Here is a 21,100-nt window from a genome sequence, read left to right as displayed (position 1 = left end):
TCCTGAAATGAATCCAAATATCCATTATGTTTTTAAACTTAGCTATAAACCCAGAGTCAGCCTGTTTAACCACACACTTCCTACGTACGTAGCCCAAAGCGCAAATGACTGTCTGAAATGTCTTTGTGCGCCACACTTTGAGCGGCCATTGAGCTATTTCAACAGCTGTTATATCTTTTTATTTATTTGGTTTAAAAGTTAGTTAATTTGCACCCACAGCTTCTCTAGCCCTCACTCCATTTGCAGTCAGTTCTCAGATTTCACAGGCTGGTTGTCCTCATTGCCCAGGCAAATCTCACCTCCTTCCCCCAGAGTCTGACCCAGATTCTGGGATCCCCAAGGGGGTCTCACGTGGGCTCTAAACAGACCTCTCAGGTTCACCTCCTGCAAGCTCTCTGTGTCCATCCTCTGCCCTCGAAGCCCTCCCACCCAGCACAAAACAGGTACCAAGACTGATGTCTCCCAGAGCCCCCAAAGCCACAAACTGGAGACGCCTTCATCTCATCATCTCTCCTGCCGAGGTCCCCTTCTGCAGGGATGGCCACAAGGGATGCCTTTGAGGGGCTCTTGTCCCCTCATTTGCCATCAGTCACCCCAAATCCAAACACAGGATATAAAGAGCAAATAGAAGCATCTTTAGAATTCTTTGCCATTCTGGATCTCTAACACACAAATTAAGGAAAAGCAGTGTGATTGCCATGCAAATATAGCTCTGAAACCCAAGAGGCTGTCTAACACGTGTCCTGGGCCCCCAGTCCCCTTTCTGTTCAGATGATAAAGCTGAGATCCAACAGGGAAAGTTATTTCAGCCGAGAGATAGTGTTAAAATGCTAAAGCCAGGAGTAAATCCTGATCTCCTGAGATCCACCCCTGCCCCAGGAAATCACCCCCGCCTCACAAATTTCCCAAAAAAGTTAGGCACCTCTATGATATTTGTCTGGAAACTTCAAGATATTTCTTTAAAAGTCATTAAGAAATTATGCTTTGTGTTAAACCCAATAGTTCACCCAATCCATGGCTCTCTCTTCACCTCAAAATTTTACTGTTATTTTCCATTGGATACAACCAGGTATCAGTTGGGAAAAGACTGATCAAATCCAGCAGTGATATTGCTAGAAAACATGTAGTCTTTTTTTTTAAAACTGTAAGTTGAACAAGTTTTCCCTTGAGGGCAAATACTAAAAAAAGATAAGCAGGTGAACCTCATATTTTTCTGAGCCAGCGAGCTGTTTCCCTTCTATTGGATTTGCTATTTTCTCTGAATCTGGCTCTGAGCCAGGCGTCTCCCTGAACTGTGGAAAAATCATTACTGTCCTCTGTGCCTCACTTTACTCATGTGTAGAATGGGCTTCTATGGTGCCTCTACTGATCTTTAAATGGAAAATGGTACCTGGCAAGCCAGGTGACAGGATCGTCCCATCCATCCATCCCTCCATTGATTCATGTATTCATCAAGGATTTATTGAGATTCATTCATTCAAGAAATGTTTACTGAGCACTAGCTATGTGTCAGGCACTGTTCTTGGTGCTTAGAATATCTCAGTGAACAAAAGAAATAAACAAAAGAGACAAAAATTCCTGTCCTGCTGGAGCTTACATTCTAAAGAGGAAAATAAGCATAGAAAATTGGTAAATTACATAATATATTACAGGTGATAAGGTCCATGGAGCAAAAAAAAAAAAAAAACCCAATAGGCCAGGGCAAGGGGGAATCAGGAGGACTGGATGGGGTGGAGCTAAGGCTGCCAGTTTTCTTTTATTGTGATAAAAATATACACAACAAAATGTACCATTTTAGTCATTTTTAAGGGTACAGTTCACTGGCATTATGTATATTCACATTGTTGTGTAACCATCACCACCATCCATCTCCAGAACATTCTCATCCCTGCAAACTGGAACTCTGTACCTATTAAAAACTAACTCCCAGGACTTCCCTGGTGGTCCAGTTGTTACGACTTCTCCTTCCAATGCAGAGGGTGCGGGTTTGATCCCTGGTCCGGGAGCTAAGATTCCCACATGTCTCACAGCCAAAAAAACCAAAACATAAAACAGAAGCAATACTATAATAAGTTCAATAAAGACTTTAAAAATGGTCCACATCAAAAAAAAAAAAAAACTAACTAACTAACTCCCCATTCTCCCTCCATCCCCAGCCCCTGGGAACCAACATTCTACTTTCTATCTCTATGAATTTGACTACTCTAGTTACTCATGTAAGTGGAATTGCATAACAATTGTCCTTTTGTGGCTGGTTTATTTCACTTAGTATAGTGTCTTTAAAGTTTATCCATACTGTAGCATGTGTCAGAATTTCATTCCTGTTTAAAGCTGAATAATACTCCATTGTATTACGTATATACCACATTTTGTTTATCCATTCATCTGTCAGTGGACATTTGCGCTGTTTCCATCTTTGGCTTTTGTGAATGATGTTGCTATGCAATATGGACGCACAAATATCTGGGTGAGTCCTTGCTTTCAATTCTTTTGTGTATATACTCAGCAGTGGAATTACTAGATCATACAGTAATTCTACACTTAACATTTTGAGGAATCACCATACTCTTTTCCACAGCAACTGAACCCTTTTACATTCCCACCGGAAATGCACAAGGATTCCAATTTCTCCACACCCTTCCCATGACTTATCGTTTTCTGTTTTTTGGGTTTTGTTTTTATAATAGCCATCCTAATGGGTGTGAAATGGTATCTCACTGCAGTTTTGATTTGTATTTCCCTAATGTCTAGAGAGGATGAGCATCTTCTCATGTGCATATTGACCATTTATAGAGCTTCTTTGGAGAAATGTTTATTCAAGTCCTTTGCCCTTTGTGAATTGGGTTTTTATTGTTGTTGGTGGTGGTGATGGTGGTGGTGAGTTTTAGGAGCTTTCTGTATATTCTCGATTTTAATCGCTTATCAGATATGTAATTTGCAAATATTTTCTCCCATTCTGTGGGAGGCTGCCATTTCAAATAAGAGTAGTCAGATTGAGCACGTGCTACCACTTACTCCAAGCCTGGGTGACATGCCTGCTGTATAGCCCAAACTCTCCCTGGGCTGGACTGTCCCTAAGTCTAGAGGGGCGAAGAGTGTCAGCAGATCCTTTTCACCAGAAGTCTAAAGTCCTGATCCGCCATCCATTTTCTCAGTCATAAAGATGATGTTCTGGTTTCCATCTGTCTGTGTACCTCATCTCTCCACCGGTTCTACAGTCAAGAGGGAAGAAAGGGGTTATTAGTTCCTGACCCCCTAAGACCTCAGTGGCTGGTTTCAGTCGTGAATGGGAAATAGGCAAAGTGTTGTCTTGCTGCTCCTCCCCCTGCACTGCCCACCTTGCTTTTGATTGTCCTCATATGCTTCAACCAACAGATGGTTAAGCAAACCGGAATCTAGCTCCGCTGTCTGCTGCTCAGGGAGAAATGGAAGAGAAGTAACGTTTCTCCACTTGCCTAAGACAGGCAGGGCATTGTGCTGGGTACTTTAATGATCTCATTTGTATCCTCATAATAAGTACATTTAATTATTCAGAAAGCAGAAGCTCAGAGGTGAAGCCACTTGCTCCAGGCCAGAGGTCTGCCTGTTGCAAAACATAAGCCTCTTCCACTATGCCAATGGAAACCTCTTTTCAAAAGGAATTTCCGGGTTCTGAAAAGGTGCCTTAGGAACTGCAGTGGGAAAGGCAAGTGTCGGCAGGGGGGTGACTTTTCAGGGTTCCAAGCCTGCCTCTGCACTTCAGCCTGGGCCAGAGCCCCTTTTATCTGTTTTATATGACTTACTGTCTCAGTTCTAGAAAATGTGTTTATGTTCCCTCATTTGAACATTTTTGTGTCATCAAAAGAAGCTCACCACTCAATTCTTTATTCTGGACCAAATGCACTAAATCAGCGGTAGATTTTATAATCAATGGCATCTTAGGATCAAGGAATATTTTATCAGTGTTATGTAGAAAAACTCATTTGCTAAATGTTTTTATGTTTAAAGGAAACAAAACAAGGTGTGAACGGCAGGCACTGCCTTACACCACCGACCCCTCTCCCATCTCAGCCCCCTTCGTATTCCAGAACTTTCCTTCTTGCCTCCCCTCATTGAAGCTCTCTGGCTTGTGGCCCAGCCCCTCAGAGTCATGCGCTTGTGCTCTGGCCTCCTGTAATGCAAGCAGATTTATGGTGAGATCTCATTGACCCAGTGTGACACCACAGATTCATAATTACCAGAGAATTTTGTTCAGTTTCCTCCTTTACAGACAAGGGAACCGAGGTCCAAATTTGTTAAGAAAAGGGCTTCGTTCCAACTGTACAACACAGGACGGTGAGCAAGGATCAGGGCATAAAGGTGAGACACAAAGGTGAGACAGGAGAGAGGTGAGGAGTTCAACAGACGTGGGGCATCAGAGCGGAAGCACAAGCTTGTGAGGGGTGGCTTTCCGCTGACAAGGACAGCCTTCTCTGCCCCAGGGCCGCTTGGTGGGGCCGGAGATCTGGGCTGGAATGATTGAATACTCCTAGGATTGTACATGTGCAGGGAGTGATCCAAAGATATAGGGATAGTGGGTAATATCCACACTAGCTGCAGGAGATTCAAAAGTCCATCAATGAATATCTACTATAGTGAAATCTATGCCAACCTCATGACTCAGCAATTCCACTGGAATTGCTACGCTCAAGACAAATCAGTGCACATGTCCACCAAAAGACAGATACAGGCACCATTCATCATAGCCCCAAACTAGAAATAACCAAAATGTCCCTAACAAGTAGAATGGATAAAACATTTTGGTAAAATCATTCAACTGAGTATTTACACTGCAATAAAAAACAAACAAACCAAAAGAAAAAAAAAAAACCCCGATGAACTATTACTACAAGGAACCACATGGATAAATCTCAGAGATATAGTAAGAGAGAGAGGGGAAAAAAAACCCCTTGGGCTTCCCTCGTGGCACAGTGGTTAAGAATCTGCCTACCAATGCAGGGCACACGGGTTCGCGCCCTGGTCCGGGAAGATCCCACATGCCGCAGAGCAACTAAGCCCGCGAGCCACAACTACTGAAGCCCACGTGCCTAGCTCGTGCTCTGCAACAATAGAAGCCACCGCAATGAGGAGCCCGCACACCACAAGGAAGAGTAGCCCCCGCTCGCCACAACTAGAGAAGAGCCCACACGCATCAACAAAGATCCAACGCAGCCCAAAATAAAAATAAATAAAATAAATAAATTCATATATTAAAAAAACCCTTAAACACAAAAGAGTAGATATAATATGGTTCCACCTCTAAGAAGCTCAAAAACAGGCAAAACTAATCTATAGCAATAGAAGCCACAAAAGTGATTACATTTTAGAGAGGATTATGGATGCACTGGAAGGGCACACGAGGAAGGCTTCTGAACTGTTAGAAATATTCTGTATTTTGAACAGGATGGTGCCTATACAGGTGCCTATTGATCTTTGAGCAGCCTGCTCTCCTGCCAATAAACTCTTTTTGCATTCGTGTTAGCCCGAGTTTCGCACTTTGTTGGTGACCTAAGTCCTTTCCTAGCATGTAACCTGGGTCTGGGAAAGAGGAACAAATAAAACAACAAATGGGATTGTATTCTGTCAGTTGTAAAGAACCAAGATACAGGAAAGGCATTATTATTAGTTTAAAAGAAAAGCAAAGGAAATTGGTGTTTGAAATGCTCAGTTAGTTTGAAACCTGAAAATCATTTAAAACCACGCTTTACAAGGCTGCCTAACTGCAAAAGCTATAAACTCTCTTCGGAAAACAACCATTAAAAAAAGCATGGGGGCTTCCCTGGTGGCGCAGTGGTTGAGAGTCCGCCTGCCAATGCAGCGGACGCGGGTTCGTGCCCCGGTCCGGGAAGATCCCACATGCCGCGGAGCGGGAGCCATGGCCGCTAAGCCTGCGCGTCCGGAGCCTGTGCTCCGCAATGGGAGAGGCCACAACAGTGAGAGGCCCGCGTACCGCCAAAAAAAAAAAAAAAAAAAGCATGACATTTCAAAATATAATACCTGTCAGGAGGAACTAGGTCATGATGGTTAGTGTGGTAGAATTGTTATTTTAGTTTAATGGGACACTTTAGAAAAACAATTAGATCTTTAGACTGGCAGAATAAAAGTACATAGTGAAATGAAGATAGCACGTATATTGGAAGATAATGCTACATAAGGAAATTATTTTGGTGAACTTTATTTGAATCAGGATGATTCATAATTGTATAATTAGATACTTCAATTTAAACATGAAATGCAGTAAATTACTCAAGGAGCAAACAAAACATCTCTCCCTGGTGTTTCTCAATGAAATATGTTAACGAGACACTGACATAGGGGTATTTTCCCAGACAAGTTGTTATTATTCCTTGATAGCCTGATGTGTGCAAACACTTCCTCTTAGTTTGGAACACTAACATTCAGGATTCCAGTTCTCCTGTATCAGCCCACACTTCCCTGAGGTCTGGGTCTCCTGGAGAGCTCGTGTCCCATGGTGGCCTTTGCACCTGGAGATTCCTGAGTGGCCACATCTACAGTGTATTGTGAGCGCTGCTCGTAGAATTGCTGGGATGTATGGGAAGGGCCTTTGGCTGCAGGGCCGACTAGCTTCCGTGTCAGAATCTCAGACCGAAGCTTTGTTGCTGGAATTGGATGTTTTTCCTCAAAGATCCTGGCCTCCTGTTACTCACACCCCTGTTTAATCTCACCTTGAGGATGGACTGGACTTAGTGACCGGCTTCCAAGGAATAGAAGTCATGAGATGCCCCTTCCATGGTTAGGTTACAAACGATTGTGACTTCTGTCTTTCCCTCTCTCTCTTTCCGTTTCACTCGACTGCTCTGATGAAGCAAGCTGCCATGTTATGGAGAGGCTCAAAGAAGAAGGAACTTAGGGCAGCCTCCACCAATGGAAAGCAAGAAGATGAGGCTCTCACCTCAACAGCCTCCGGGGACTTGAATCCTGTCAACAGGCTCATGGGTGAGCTTGGAAGCAGATCTGCCCCAGGTGAGACTTGAAGCGACAGGTTGATTGCCTCCCTGTGAGTAGCTCCTCCCCCACCCCAGCTCCCTTCTCTCCCTCCCCTTCCCCTCCCTTCCCCCTCCATCTTACTTACAGTCTCATCATGTTTCATGTAGATCAGTGATTTGCAATTTTTGTTTTTAAACTAAAATTTTCTATTTTCAAATAACGTAATCCATGGGTGCAGCTGCTCTTTGAAACTCAGCTTCCCTCAGGTGTGGAGAAAAGGGAGAAGCAGGCAATAAACAACTCCCAAAAAGCAAAATACATATTGCTTTTGTATTTTGGTGAAATTATCTGGGTGGCTACTAAGTGCTATGAGGAAAGATAAATCAGGGAACTGGGGACAAGGCATGTTGAAAGGTATTACTGTTTAAAATAGGATGGTTTGGGAAGGCCTCAGAGAAGAGGTGACATTAGGGAAAAGGCCAGATCTTACAGGGTCTTGTAGGCCCTTGTAAGGCCCTGGCTTGTTGAAAGAGAAGTGGTTTTGATCACTGAAATGGGGACATGCTTTCTCTGTTCTGGAAAACTGAGTACGCTTTGGAAAGTCACATTGCCTCTGTAAGCTCCAGTTTCTTCATCTGAATAATAATGATTTTATGGGCTGAACTGTGTACCCCTCAAATTCATAGGTTGAAGCCCTAACCCCCAGAACCCCTGAATGTGACTGTATTCAGAGACAGATCTTTAAAGAGGGAATTAAGTTAAAGTATGGTCGTTAATGAGTGCCTTAATCCAATCGGACTGGTGTCCTTCTGAGAAGAGGAGCTTAGGACACAGACACACACAGAGGGAAGACCATGTGCAGACACAGGGAAAGGATGGTCAACTCTAAGCCAAAGAGACTCAGATGAAACCACCCGTGGACACCTTGATCTCAGATTTCCGGGGGATTGTGAGGATATAAATTTCTGTGGTTTAAAACACCCAGCCTGTGGTACTTTGTTATGGCAGCCCTAGCAGACAAATACATTGATGTCTACCTCGCAGAGTCGTGTGCTTTAAAAGAGGTAATGTGTGTAGAAGAACATTCACTCTTATTCTGTCCATAAAAATGTATTGAGTGCCTATAATGCCACAGACTGCAGCTAACACATAGAAACACAAACACATGTTGGTGAATATTATGATTATTGAAAAGAGATGGGTTGGCAGGTGAATTTTGTCATATCTTTTTTTTTTCAAAATGGCAACGACAGCATCTCATCCTTGGCCTGATACATTAGGGAGCATGCGGGTGATAGAGTTTCATGCATAATTACAGGTCTCTCTTCCCTCCGTTACCTCATAGCCTTACTTTTCAGTCAAGAGGCCATAAATCTCACTCAGCGTGAGGTCATCTGGCTGGGGTGAAGTCCCCAAAGATCTTACAGAAAACGTGATGCTAAATAATCAATGACAAAGTTGCCGCAAGGGCTCTATGATATAAGACCTTGTTCCTTCCAATTTCCAGTGTGAGTCACCCACTAGATTTCTCTACTCCAAGCTCGATGCAGGGGCCAGACAGAGCTCCAAGGAATCGGAGAAGGGATGTTTTGTGGTAGCACAACCTCAGGGTTGGAAGTTTCCCTGGAAATCCATCATCCATGTGGGCTATCTCACTCCAAGACAGATGCATTGACCCCCTCCGGAGAGAAACATGGCCACCTCTACTGATTGGTGGGGGGGAAACTCCTCTAGATTCCAGGACTGATGTGTCTTCCCTAGATGAGTCATCTGAATTCAGTCTTCTTCCAATTTAACCAGATCAAATTTAGTGCCTACTCAGCGTTGGACACAGTGCTGGAATTGGAGTGTAAAAATGAATTAGACAGTCTTTGCCCTTGAGGAGTTTGCTGTCTAGTGGTTAAGACACACACAAACAGTGATGATGCGCCCTGATAAGGGTTATTAGAGAGGCAGACCTAAAGTGCTGCAGGAAAACAGCTAAGGCGAAATAATTCTGTTTGGGTATGTGTGTTATGGGCTTGTGAGTTAAGGCTATAAATGTTTCCAAGACACCATTGATTGTCTCTAATTTAATGACAGCTTTGGGTATGCAATCAGCAGTACTGCAACATTAAATGGTCACATCGATGATCAGATGCATCACAGAAATGTTAACATTGGGAAAATAAGGCTGTTTGAACTCGCTTTCTGCTAAACCCGGGATCTCCTCCACCTGGGTGGAGACTCTGAAAGTCTGTCCTTAGCATAGGGGTGAGTGGGACTAGCTTAGGGAGCAAGTTCAGACCTTGGAGAGATCTGAGGCAGGAGGGCTCCACAGCCAGGCACTAGGCAATAGCCAGGGCTGGAGGTGTAAGAAGATGGAGGAAAGAATTATTCCATCACTCCTTCCAAGAAGAAAACAGTGCAGGATTGTAAGAATCCTGTTTGAACAAGATGCTTATGGGGGGAGATCTCCCCAAAGCTGCTCAGGCTGCTAACTTCCCTCCAAGGAGGCTGTGCCTGGGTCATTTGTGGGGACTCTGGTTTTGCGAAGCGGGACCTGGGTGTCAATAATAAGCTGTGATAACAGAGGACAGGCTGGGGTGGCCACAAGCAGGCTTTCTTGTGATCCTGCCCCTTTCCTTTAAATAAATGTCGAATAAATACCCATTTGAAGGGACATGAGACGGTTTGCCTGCCTGGGGTCCCACTGGTTTTCATCCATCTCTGGCTGAAAGGCAGCATTCGAAAGCAACAGCCGAAGCAGACTGCGTGGATGAAGTGTCAGCCCAAAGGCTGGGTGCGAGGTGGAAACTGGGGGGAGAGACTGTGAAATGCAGAGCAGAGTCAGTCACCAGAGCAGAGCAGTCTGGCTCAGAATGGAGGGGCGGGAGTGGGAGGGTGCCCTGGAGATGCTGTCCAGGCTCTGGAGCTCACTGCAGGGGTTACAGGGCACTGGTGACATCCAGGGGTGAGAAGGAGCTGTTCAGGGTGCTGAGACTATTAGGCTACAGCCATCTTCCAGTATTTTTCTTAAAATTTATAATTATTACTTTTTGGCTGCACTGCGTGGCTTGCGGAATCTTAGGGATGGAACTCGTGCCCCCTGCAGTGGAAGCCCAGAGTCCTAACCAGTGGACGACTGCCAGATAAGTCCCTTTGTGACTTCATTTTTTAAATCTTTATTTATTTATTTAATTTATTTTTTATTTTTTTCCTCTGTGGCTTCTTAATTACCAACTGGTGGATCATCTATTTTTCTACCACCAGCTACCTCTCTAAGTCACTGCCTTTACGAGGGGTGTGTGTGTGTGTGTGTGTGTGTGTGTGTGTTTGAGGGTGGAGAAATTGCGGATAAGGGGTAGAGAAGGGAGCAAAACACGGACCAGAAAGATCACCCTGGTTCACAGCATCCTGGAGGCGACCCTGAGTGATCCTGGGGCTCTTGGGTTATGGACAGTAGTTGACCGTCGTGGCCAAGAACACAGCAGTGTGGATCCCATGGGCCTCTGTTTGAATCTTCACTGTGGCACTGACCCTATATGATGTGGACAAGTTACTTAATCCCTCTGAAGTTTCAGTCTCCTTGTCTGTAATATCTGTCTTGCAGGACTGTTCAAAAAATTAAATGAGACTGAGCATTGTAGGGGGTATAGCACTGTGCATGGCACATAGCACAGCCTTAGTGAATAGTAGCTATCATTTACTTATATCAATATATTCATATTATGACTCAGTTTTGGTCTTTGGGCTCAAGCCAAATCCTAAAATAACTGTACTGAGCAGTTGATAGGCCAAAAGCCTTGATCACGTATTTCCAAGCAAGATAATCTCTTCATTGAAACCTAAGGTAAAACACAAAGGCCCAGTAATGTTTTCCGCTGAAAGATCTTGAGTAATTTACTTGACTTCTCTGAGTTCAGTTTCCTATCTAACAAATGTGGATGGAGACTCTCAGCACTGGGAACTCTGCCTAAAACAGAATAAACCCACATCCCAGAGGGTTGGGAATGTATACTGTGACCCACTTCCCAGGAGAAGGGAAAGTTTGATGAGTGCACCTTATCACGTAGGATTTCCACCTGTTTCTCCTGTCAAGGTCTGTTCCCTGGTGCCTATAACTGGTTTATAGCAGGTACTCTCTAACATGTGTTGAATGGATAAATAAGTAGATCCGTTCATGTGTCCACGTCTTCATCCAATCAATAAACACATGTGGCCCAGACAAGATTTCCTAGCATGTTGTTGCTCCCTGGCACCTTGCATGGCCCCCAGATGCCTGCTCCTGTTGGAGAGAATGACTCCAACAGGAGAAATGACTTATTTCTCCTCCTTTCAAAGGAGGATTTTCCAGCTTGTCTCCTAGACTCGGGGAAGGGTATAAAAATAGGAGACTGGTAGAGAGAGGCAGAATACCAAAGATACAGAGACAAGGGGAAAGAAAACAAAAAGCAGGCAGAAAAAGCTAAGCTGCCCTGTGTCATAAAGAATAAGGAGAGAAAAACGGGGCAGGGAGAAGGGAGGGGATGCAAGGAGGGAGAGCCAGCCGCACAGGCTGGTGTGAGAGAGTGTGCTTGCGTGGGTGAGGTGGGGGAAGGGAATGAGGGGTTGGCAGTCAAAGGCTCCAGACCAGTTCCAGAGTATGAGAGGATAGGGGTAGGGGTGGGGTGGAGTGAGAAGAAAGGAGTTTGGGAAGCATCTTTACAGATTATATATGACATCCCCTTTCATGTCCTTGAAGATACTTGGGCAAAGAACGAGACTTCCTTTTCATTACGTTTGTTGCTGGACTGTGGTTCTTTCCATTCAGTTGCACCCAGAAACCAGCCACCTGGGCCTTGGGATTTATTTGCCTTATACAAATAATGAACATTCACCATGTGCCAGGAACTGGGTGAGGAATATGGGATACAGAAATAAATGATAAAACGGTCATGCCGTGGAGGAGCTCATGACCTAGAGGAAGCACCAGGTTTATACACACACACACACACACACACACACACACACACACACACACACACAGAGGCACTGAGGCTTAAATGCTATGGTGGAGAGTTGTACAAAGTGCTGTGGGGGAAATCAAGGAAGGCTTCACAGAGGAGGTGCTGGGCCTTGAAGGAGAAGTTTACCACAGAGACATGGGGTCCAAGTCACATGCGTAGTTCACAACCTAAAAATAAATATGTGTATGTGCGTATAAATGTTAATATTCATATATACCATAGGAGCACAGAGGGGGAGGGCTGAATCTGTTTCTGAAAGTCAGGGAGAACTCATAAGGGTGATAAGCTTTAATCTGGGTTTTGAAAGATGTATAGGCGTTTGCCAGGTAAAGACTGTGAGAAAAGGCAGCAGAATTTAGGCAGAAAGCCCCAGTCCCTTGGTCCCGTGGACGGGCTACGTGGCGCTCCTGAAGTTTATCCTGGTCTGGCCGTGCCTAAGAGGTTGGTTCTCTGGTATTTCAAGGGTGGATGTGAACAGCCCAGAGTTTATTTGTCACAATGAGCGGCGTTCTGTGATGACTACACCCAATTCCTTTGTGGTAATGAACAATGTCAAGTAATGAAGTTACCTTTCCAAGATAGTAATACTACCTGAGTTTGGCTCTGCACACCCACCCAGATAAAGGACCGATTGTCTTTCAAAGAATGAAGACCCTGATGTTTAGGGGAACTGCAGGTCTGAAACCCCAAAGCCTCTTCCAGGTGCTGGGGGTTTGGGAGCTGTGATAAGGAGCTATAGCTTTGGCCCAGACCTTGCGCCAGCACTTCTTATAAGAAGAATTGCCTAATACGTTTTCGTGTTTCTCTGGCTTCAGATGCCTATCTCCTGATTGTTCAGACAACTGTCATTATCAGAGTCTAGAGGAGCCAGAGGTGGCCAGGCTGGGGAGGCCAAGGGAGGCCTCTTAGGTGAGGTGTGATTTGAACTGGGCACCGGGGAATTGGGAGCATTTGGATTCATGGACTGGGGAGGGGCGAGGGACTTTACTCGGCCGTGCTTTGGTCCACTGTAAAATGGGCATCATCATAGTATTTTATGGAGCTTGTCTAAGGATTTAATGAGATAATATGCTGCTACTCTATGCCATTAGGTAGGCAATGCTAGTCCCATTTTATAGTTGAGCAGACTGAGGCCTGGCGCATAGTAGGTACTCAGTAAATAGTGGTAAGTCATGGTTGTCGTCGTCATCGTCGTCATCATCCCAGACATGTGGGCTGGTAAGATAAAAAGCATGGATGGAGGAGGTTTCTGACTATCTTGTCTGCTGCTATTTCCTCAAACCCCAGAACAGCGCCTGCACACAAAAGGTCCTCAGTATAAATTTGCTCCATTAATGAAGTCCTAGCTCCTCCAGTTATCACTTCTGTGACTTTGGACAATCTATTTAGCCTCTCCGTGTCTCAGTTTCCTCATCTGTAAAATGGGGGTAATAATGGTTCCCACCTCACTGAATGGTTGACAATAATGGATAGCATCTGACTCAATAAAGGCTCCCTGTTTTTGTTATGTCTCGCAGTGGCAGGAAGTGTCTGATTCGAAACATTTCCACCTGCTATGTTACATGTTTATGGACCTGGAGGATATTTTTCTATCCATATGTTAGAACCCCCACCCCCCGAAGACCATGGCCTGAGAGTTGTCATGTTGACCTCTTACCAGGAAGAGGGGGATGGGGGCTTGGAAAGGCTGGTGGTCAGGGTAGAACATGGGCACTGTGTGTAATGGTTAGGGACACTGGTTTTGGATGCTGTGAATGCAGGCTGTGCTGACTGCTGTGTGACCTTGGGCAAGTTACTTGACTTCTCTGAGCCTCAATTCCACAGTTGCAAAATGGGGATTGCTAAAACATCCACTCTGTGGCCCTGGCACAGAGTACTCATGAAATAGTAGTGAAAAAATGTCTGGGTGGAGGCAGCAAAGGACAGGCCCTGGGCTGAACTTACTTTTCAGTAATATCTTTCCCTCTGCAAGGTCCCCAAGGGCCAGCAGTCACTGACAAAGGTGATTTAATTATACTGTTGGCAGGGGAAGATGGTAGTGACCTGCAGTCATCATTACACTGAACTCTTGCAGACGGAGGTAAGAGGTTTGGGGAAGAGACACCTTTAACATGCCTGCTTAACCTCCCAAGTCACTTTCCAACTGGATTTGTTTTCTGCCAAGACTTTTTTTTTATCTGCACCTCCATGGAAAATGGCTGACAAGCTCTCCCAACAAGAAACAAATTATCTTGCTTGCAAACCACCCAGGGATATGTTCAGGCACTGAATGTGTGACAAGAATCCTGTTGGCTTTGGCAGAGAAGGCCCTGATTGGGGACAGGTGAGGTGCAATTACAAAGCATCTGACTCTAGCAATTCAGTTCAGCCAGCATTCACTTGGCATCTCTGCAATGTGCTAAGCGCTGGGGATATAGAGACTGACTATGACATGGTCCCTGTCCTCAAGGAGCTCACAGTCTATTGTGTGGGGGGGAGGTACAGACATACTTCAAAGCCCTGAAGAACACAACACACACAAGGACACTGGAGCAGGGATCCCTTGAGTGACCAGGGAGGCCGAGGAGACAGGGGTTCTTCCTCTGGTTGGGAAGGAACATTCCACCCTTTTCCCAGAGTCTTCAGAGCGCCCCAGACCTCCAGCTTCACCTCTTGATCAGTGCATTTCTCCCTTTCTCTGAACTTTCAGACCTTATCCTCACTCCAGCTTATCTCCAAGAAATGCCAACCACGCCTTAGAAAGATGACTTACTTTTTGGGTCTTTAAAGATACAGGCTCATTCATTCAGTGGACATTTATTAGGCAGGCACATGGTGCATGGACCCAGAGTGGGAGAGGCCCGAGAGGACAGAGAGATGTAGAGGAGGATATTGCACGAATCCAAGGGGAACTGATGGGGACCTGGATGAAGAAGACGGTGCTGCCGATGGAGACGAGGAAGGATTCAAGAGATATGGGGTGGGGGCGGGCGGGGAGGGCTCCATAGGACCTGGTGCGGACGAGTGCAGAGTGATGGAGAAGTTGGGGTCTAGACTGTGCTCATGGGCTATCTGTGGTTGGCGTTCCATGCTGTTTGGTCCGTGAGAATGGTTTCCCAGTGGATGCGCAGGGCTTCAACAGGGCCGCCTGGGTTCTAGCAATAAAATATGCCTTTAAAGAGCTTTAGGGGCTGGTTTTCGCTGGTCACTAATATGGGATTAAATAACCTTAAAACACAAAGTGAGAAGGATAGTAACTTTTCCCCCCTTGCATTCCTTCTTGTAACAAGGTGGAGAAAGTTTCAATTTGGGGTTGGTCATTATAACACCTTTCTGATTCTTCCTAATCTTCCTCTTGAATAAAGAGTAAGGAGAATATCAGGCAATGATATTGCCCTAAGGAGGCAAAAATGATATTTAGCTGGAATTCAATAATAATGTTTTGTTTTCACTGTTGTCCTTTTTTGGGTTACTTTTTATTTACGGCAAATGCTTTGCATTTTGGACATCAAGCTCTCTTTGTCAATACATTTATTTAAATTTTAAAAGTCAGTCAACCTAAAAGAAAAACATGAAGCGGATATGGCCAAAATTGTGCAGGTGTTAATTGACTCAAAGGCTGAAGAAACACACACCCAGTCCCTCCTCCTCTGTGGCTCTGGTAGAGGGTGACTGGGGTGATGGTTCCTAAGGGATGAGAATGGAACATAGTATTAGCAATAGCAACACCAGGTACCAAAGGCAGATCATCCCAGCCTTACCTCAAGGGATTAGATGAACAATTATTCCTGGTGTACTCGGCCTAATTTAGAAATGATCATTTTGTTTTTCACTCAAATAAGCTAACGTTTCCTCATCCTCTGACTTATTTGGAAGGCATAACAAAGTCACATCAAGTTACAAATAAAGGAGAGAAAGAGGGCAGGAAGAGGCAGAGAGGAACTGGCATGATTTATCAGGACGTGGGGATTCGCTGTGCTTGTGTAATATTTTCCTTGTAAGCAATGCCGCACATCACACCATATGTTTGCAGCCTCTCAGTGACTGTCAGTTTGTTACTGAGGACATGAGTAGAAATAACTGAGACTGGGTAAGTGACTTATAATCAATAATAGCAACAGGCAGCGTGGGTCAGGCACTGTCTGAGCACTACATAGCACGTGAAGATCTCATCCCAGAAGCACCCCTATGAGATGGGGACCTATCATTATCATCATCTCTAATTTAGGGAGGAGGAAATGACTTCCTGTAACTTAGTCAAGGTCATACTTCTAGCGCGTCAAGATCCAGGATTGAACCCAGGCAGTCTGGAGAAAGAGTCCATGCACTGAATGATTCTGCTACCCCGGGGCTGCAGCTGAGACTTCGATCCGTGTCCTATATCCTGTGTTCCACCGATATTTACGGAGTATCTCGTGTGCCTGGCACTGTGCTCGGCACCATGCTCGGCACGAGGGCTACAGAGATAACTAAGATTCAGTACCTGCCTCTGGGGGAGGGGGACAGACACAGACAACTTGATGTGACAATTGCCATGATGAAGGCAAGAACAAGACCTAGTGAAGCCACAAAGGAAGGACTGATCACTTAGGGAAGGTCTTGCTGAGCAGGGGTGGTTGGAGTTGACCTTAAGCGTGAAGTCACTCAGTGGGTGGATGAGGGAAGTAGTGGTGGTGTGTGGAGGGGATCCCCAGGCAGGAGAAGCCTCGAGTATAGACGGCTGAAAAGCAAGATGAAAGTTTGGGAAACTATAATAAGGTCTGGCAGGAGTGTGTCTGTGAGGGTCAGGGAACTGGGACTTCGGTGCAGGTGCCAGCAGGAGTTTCGTTTGCAGCATCTGGTAAAACACAAACATTCCCCAAACCCATCCACTGCTAGGTAACAACTGGTGAGATCTCTGTATTGCAGGAAAACATAATAGAACACGCCAGAAAAACGCAGACCAGCTAAGACAGCCTCAAGTCTGGTGGTGCAAACCTGCAAGACAAGAAACAAAGTCACAGCCCTTAAAGCCCCTTAAACTCAAGTTCCCATCAGCCCTGAAAACAGCACCTCTCTGCATTGCTTCCTTACAGAGACCCTGTGACACGTGTCATATTTCCATTCCCCTAATAAGATTGCTGCATTTCATTTTCACCTTCTCTGCATTAATCACTCTCCTTTGAAGAGAGTTGGTGCAGAACAGCCCAGCAGCAGCCATCCAATTACGCTGAATGTGGGGAGAAAATTATCATCAGAACAACCTGTCAGCACAGCGCCGTGTTTACTCAATTCTCTCGGCCCAGCAATATTCATCTTTGGGGCTCGTATGCGCATACGTTCATGGTCATTTAGGACAGAGTGACGAGCACGGTGCTTGGCATGCAAGGACACGGAATTCCAAGTTAGTCTTAGGCAGGCATCTGTGACGACAGTCAACACCGCTCACTCAGCGTGTATGGGGCGTTGATGGAGCGCCGGCAATACACGAGGCACTTTGCTAAGGCCTGGGAGGAGACAGGAGATACAGAGATAAATTAGGTATGGAGCTGGATCAAGAAGCCTAAGGTCTGGAAGGGGAGAGAGAAACCATAAATAATTGCAGCACAGGCAGATGGTACCCAGGACCTTAAGAGAGGCAGAGAAGGTGGCTTTGCTATTCAGAGGAGGAAGATTATTTCCAGCTCAGGGAATCAGTGAAGGCTTTGTAGAGGATTCCAGCTAACCGGAGTCTCTCAGTCATTTATTCAGCAAACATGTGCTTGCTCTGGGGACATGAATTCTGCCAGGTGTCAGAGACACACAGGTCAACACTGAATAAAGCAAAAAAGGCTGCCCTGGTGGATTATGTTCTAGTAGTGGGTGGAGGGGGGCAGGGGGAGATAAAAATACAAATTAACCAGTAGTGAATAGGAAACTTTGAATAAAATAAGTGCTACAAAGAAAATCAAACAGATTGATACACTTGACCATGCCTAGGGCAGATGGGGTCACTTTAAATTGTGTGATCAGGACAGGCCTGAAGGTTAAGAAAAAGTCAACCTTGTATGGATTTGGAGGAGCAGGGTTTGTGACAGAGGGAACTGTAAGTGCAAAGGGCCTGAGGCAGGAATGGGTGTTCGGTGTGTGGCTGGAAGGCAGGGAAGGCAGCAGGAAAGGAGAAGAGGTTGGAGAGGCAAGCCCATTATGGGCAGGAGTTTAGAATTTACTGCAAGTGCAACAGGAAACTGGGGGAGGGCTTAGCCGGGGGATGGGTGGGTTAGTTTTGTGAAGATGAGAGGAGTCTCCTTACAGGCAGGCGGACGAGCATGATCACGTTTGGAACCTGTGAAGAGGCCATTTTAGAGAAACACTGGGGGTCACACCAGAGTCAGATCAAGGAGACCCTTGAATGACTGCGGTTTGGCCTTTGGCCCTGAGAAACATAACCGTAAAGGAATCCATTCTTTAGATTCTGCAGATCCTGTCTCTGATGCAAACAGCCATCTGTGAGTTATTTCATCTCCGTAAGCATGTCTTCTGCAGAAACGCTCAGCATCCCCAGAGCTTTTAGTTTCCCCCAAACCAATGAGAGATTCAGTGGAATCTGAATCTTATACTGGCAGCCCTGAGACCACGGGAGAGAGTGAGCCATGGGCACGTACTTCCTGCTTCCCTCACAATCACCACACACACACACACACACACACTCACACAAGCATAGTAAAAAAAAAAGCACATGTCTGTGAGTATACTTAAAACCATTAACTTTTACACTTGAAGACGTGATTGCATGGCATGTTAATTACGTCTCAAACTGTTTAAAAGAACTGGGATTTTCGTGGCACTATAATGTGGTGATTAAGGGCATAAGCTTTGGAGCTAGATGGATCTGGGTTCAGATTCCAGCTCTGGAGATGAAAATATTCTAAAATTAATTATGGTAATGGTTGCACACCTCTGGGTATATTAAAAACCATTAAATCATACATTTTAAATGGGCAAATTCTATGGTGTCTGAGTTGTATCTCAATAAATCTGTTATCAGAAATGTCAGCTCTGATTGTTCTAACTTGTGACCTCGCTAAATCTCTCTGCATCTTGGTTTTGCCTTCTCTAAAATGGGGGAACTAATACCTCACAGAACTGCTGTAAGAGTTAAAGTGGATGATTCATGTAAAGATTTCAGCAGCGCGTCTGACATGTAGTTAATGATGTTATTTTAATACTAACTATAAGGCTTACTTTCTGGTACCAACTCTGCTGCTTGCTAGCTTTTGAGATTTGGGGAAGTTTCCTAATATTCTCTGGGTCTTAATTTCCCCACTTTTAAAATGAGATAACATTATGTTCCCCATGTATGTATTGCAGGGCTGCTGTTTAGGCTCAGATAACAAGATCGATGTTCAAACCCTTCCTAAACTGAAATATGGAAGTAGTGCTCTGAGAGGCTCTGTTAGTGTTTAAGAAAACAGACTCTGCAGTGAGTTCCCAGATTCGAGTTCTAGATATCCTGCTTACAAGCTGTGACATCTTGTGCAAATTCTTAAACATCTTTGTGCCTCAGTTTCCTTATCTGTAAATAGGGGTCATACTTGTGCCTACCTTAGGGGATTATTGTGCTGATTCCATGGGTTAAAATGTGCAAAGCACTAAGAGCATTAAATAGAACAAAATAAGCGGTAAATGAATGTTGGCTATTATTATTACAAGAAACAGGCAAATTTTGATGGTGACAGCAGAGAGGAAAAGTCTCACTTTTTCATGAGGCACAGCAGAAACCTGCTAGCATTGTGGACAGAACACAGGAAGAGGCAATATTGCACTAGCCACTGCGAAGTGAAACTATTTGTTCAATTCAGGACAACCATGTAGGCTGTATTGCAGGATCCTTCTGTCGACAGAAAGAAATGCACAAGCTAAAAGTTGAGAATTATGTTTCATTCAGTGGACTTGATGAGGACTTAAGCCTGGGATACAACCTCGGATCCCTCCGAGGAAAGGGAGGAGCCAGGATAGATAGGAGTTTTTGCAACAAAAACTAGGTGGTCAGAACATCAAAAGATTACTGTTAATTAAAGAAAACCAGGCATCTCCAGTTAATGAATTTAGTGGTTTCTATGTACGGGAAAATGAAAGAATTCTGGGGTCACTGAAATCATTCCTTTGATGTGCACCTTAACTACCTAGGGCCAGCATCCTGTTCTTTCTCATCCCGAGTCCCCTCAGGGTGTACCGTCGGTGGCCGCAGTGGCTGATGATTTCATGGCTGCAACATCCTTTGTTTACCGATATGACGCTTCTTGGTCCACACTTCCCAGGGGCATAATTTATCCAGAGGCTTGCGCTCGCTGAGTGCCCGGTGGGGCACTAAATCCACTGCACTTCCGTTCTGTGCTCATGGGGATGGGAACCCCAAGTGAGTGGATCCTCAGACAGAGCTAACAGAACTACAGAGAAGGCAAGAGGCATGTGCCCTGGGCTGGAGGGAACTGGAATTGGAAAATGTCTCCAAGTGTTAGGGGAACCATTGTCTGAACCTGGCCGCCCTGCCCAGGCACCATAGTAGCCACTTGCATGAGTTATCTTACAACAGGAGGTCCTGGTAAGGAACGAGGAACTAACAAGCTACCACCAACCGGAAGAATTCGGGAAAGGTCAAAAGGAGAGAGGAGACACCAGTCCACATGGCCTACCAACCTCCCAGAATCCTCCTCGCTGGAATCCATCTTGGCTGAGTGATGCACGTGCCACCAGGAAGGACCCTGAGTCAGAGTGATTGGCCAGAGACAACCCAGAAACTGACCCCATTCCCATAAAACCCGAGACTGTGAGCCACGTGGCAGAGCCGTCCTCCTGGGTTCCCTCACCCTCCTGCTCTCCACCCGGGTGCCCCTTCCCAATAAAGTCTCTTGCTCTGTCAGCACGTGTGTCTCCTCGGACAATTCATTTCCGAGTGTTAGACAAGAGCTCACTCTTGGGCCCTGGAAGGGGTCCGCCTTCCTGCAACACAAGGAAAAGATGTCCAGAATGTGGGGGTCACTTCTCTGCAGTTATTTTTGTCTGCAGAGTATTAGCTCCTCGAATCCTGTTTACTTTGGTCGCCCTGCACTTCAGTTTTCTGTCTCCTAAGTGCCGTGACACTGGTGAAAACTCAACAGCTGCATTCTACTTTGTCTGTCAGCTCCACAGGGCTTAAAAATTGGCAG

General features: G+C 45.3%; 1 long non-coding RNA gene across 1 annotated transcript in view; it reads left to right on the top strand.

The window, feature by feature from the left end:
• The window catches only part of LOC137210746 (uncharacterized), a 28,176-nt gene extending 7,391 nt beyond the window's left edge, over positions 1-20,785 (top strand). Inside the window, exons 2-3 of the long non-coding RNA XR_010936694.1 lie at positions 6,846-7,002; positions 20,488-20,785. This is a non-coding gene — a long non-coding RNA (uncharacterized lncRNA). The remainder of the gene's footprint in view (positions 1-6,845; positions 7,003-20,487) is intronic.
• Positions 20,786-21,100: the final 315 nt, after the last annotated feature.

This window comes from Pseudorca crassidens, chromosome 17 (assembly GCF_039906515.1).
Source record: "Pseudorca crassidens isolate mPseCra1 chromosome 17, mPseCra1.hap1, whole genome shotgun sequence".
NCBI lineage: Eukaryota > Metazoa > Chordata > Mammalia > Artiodactyla > Delphinidae > Pseudorca > Pseudorca crassidens.
Note: the sequence above shows the minus strand (reverse complement) of the source record. Positions and strands in the feature narration are given on the sequence as shown.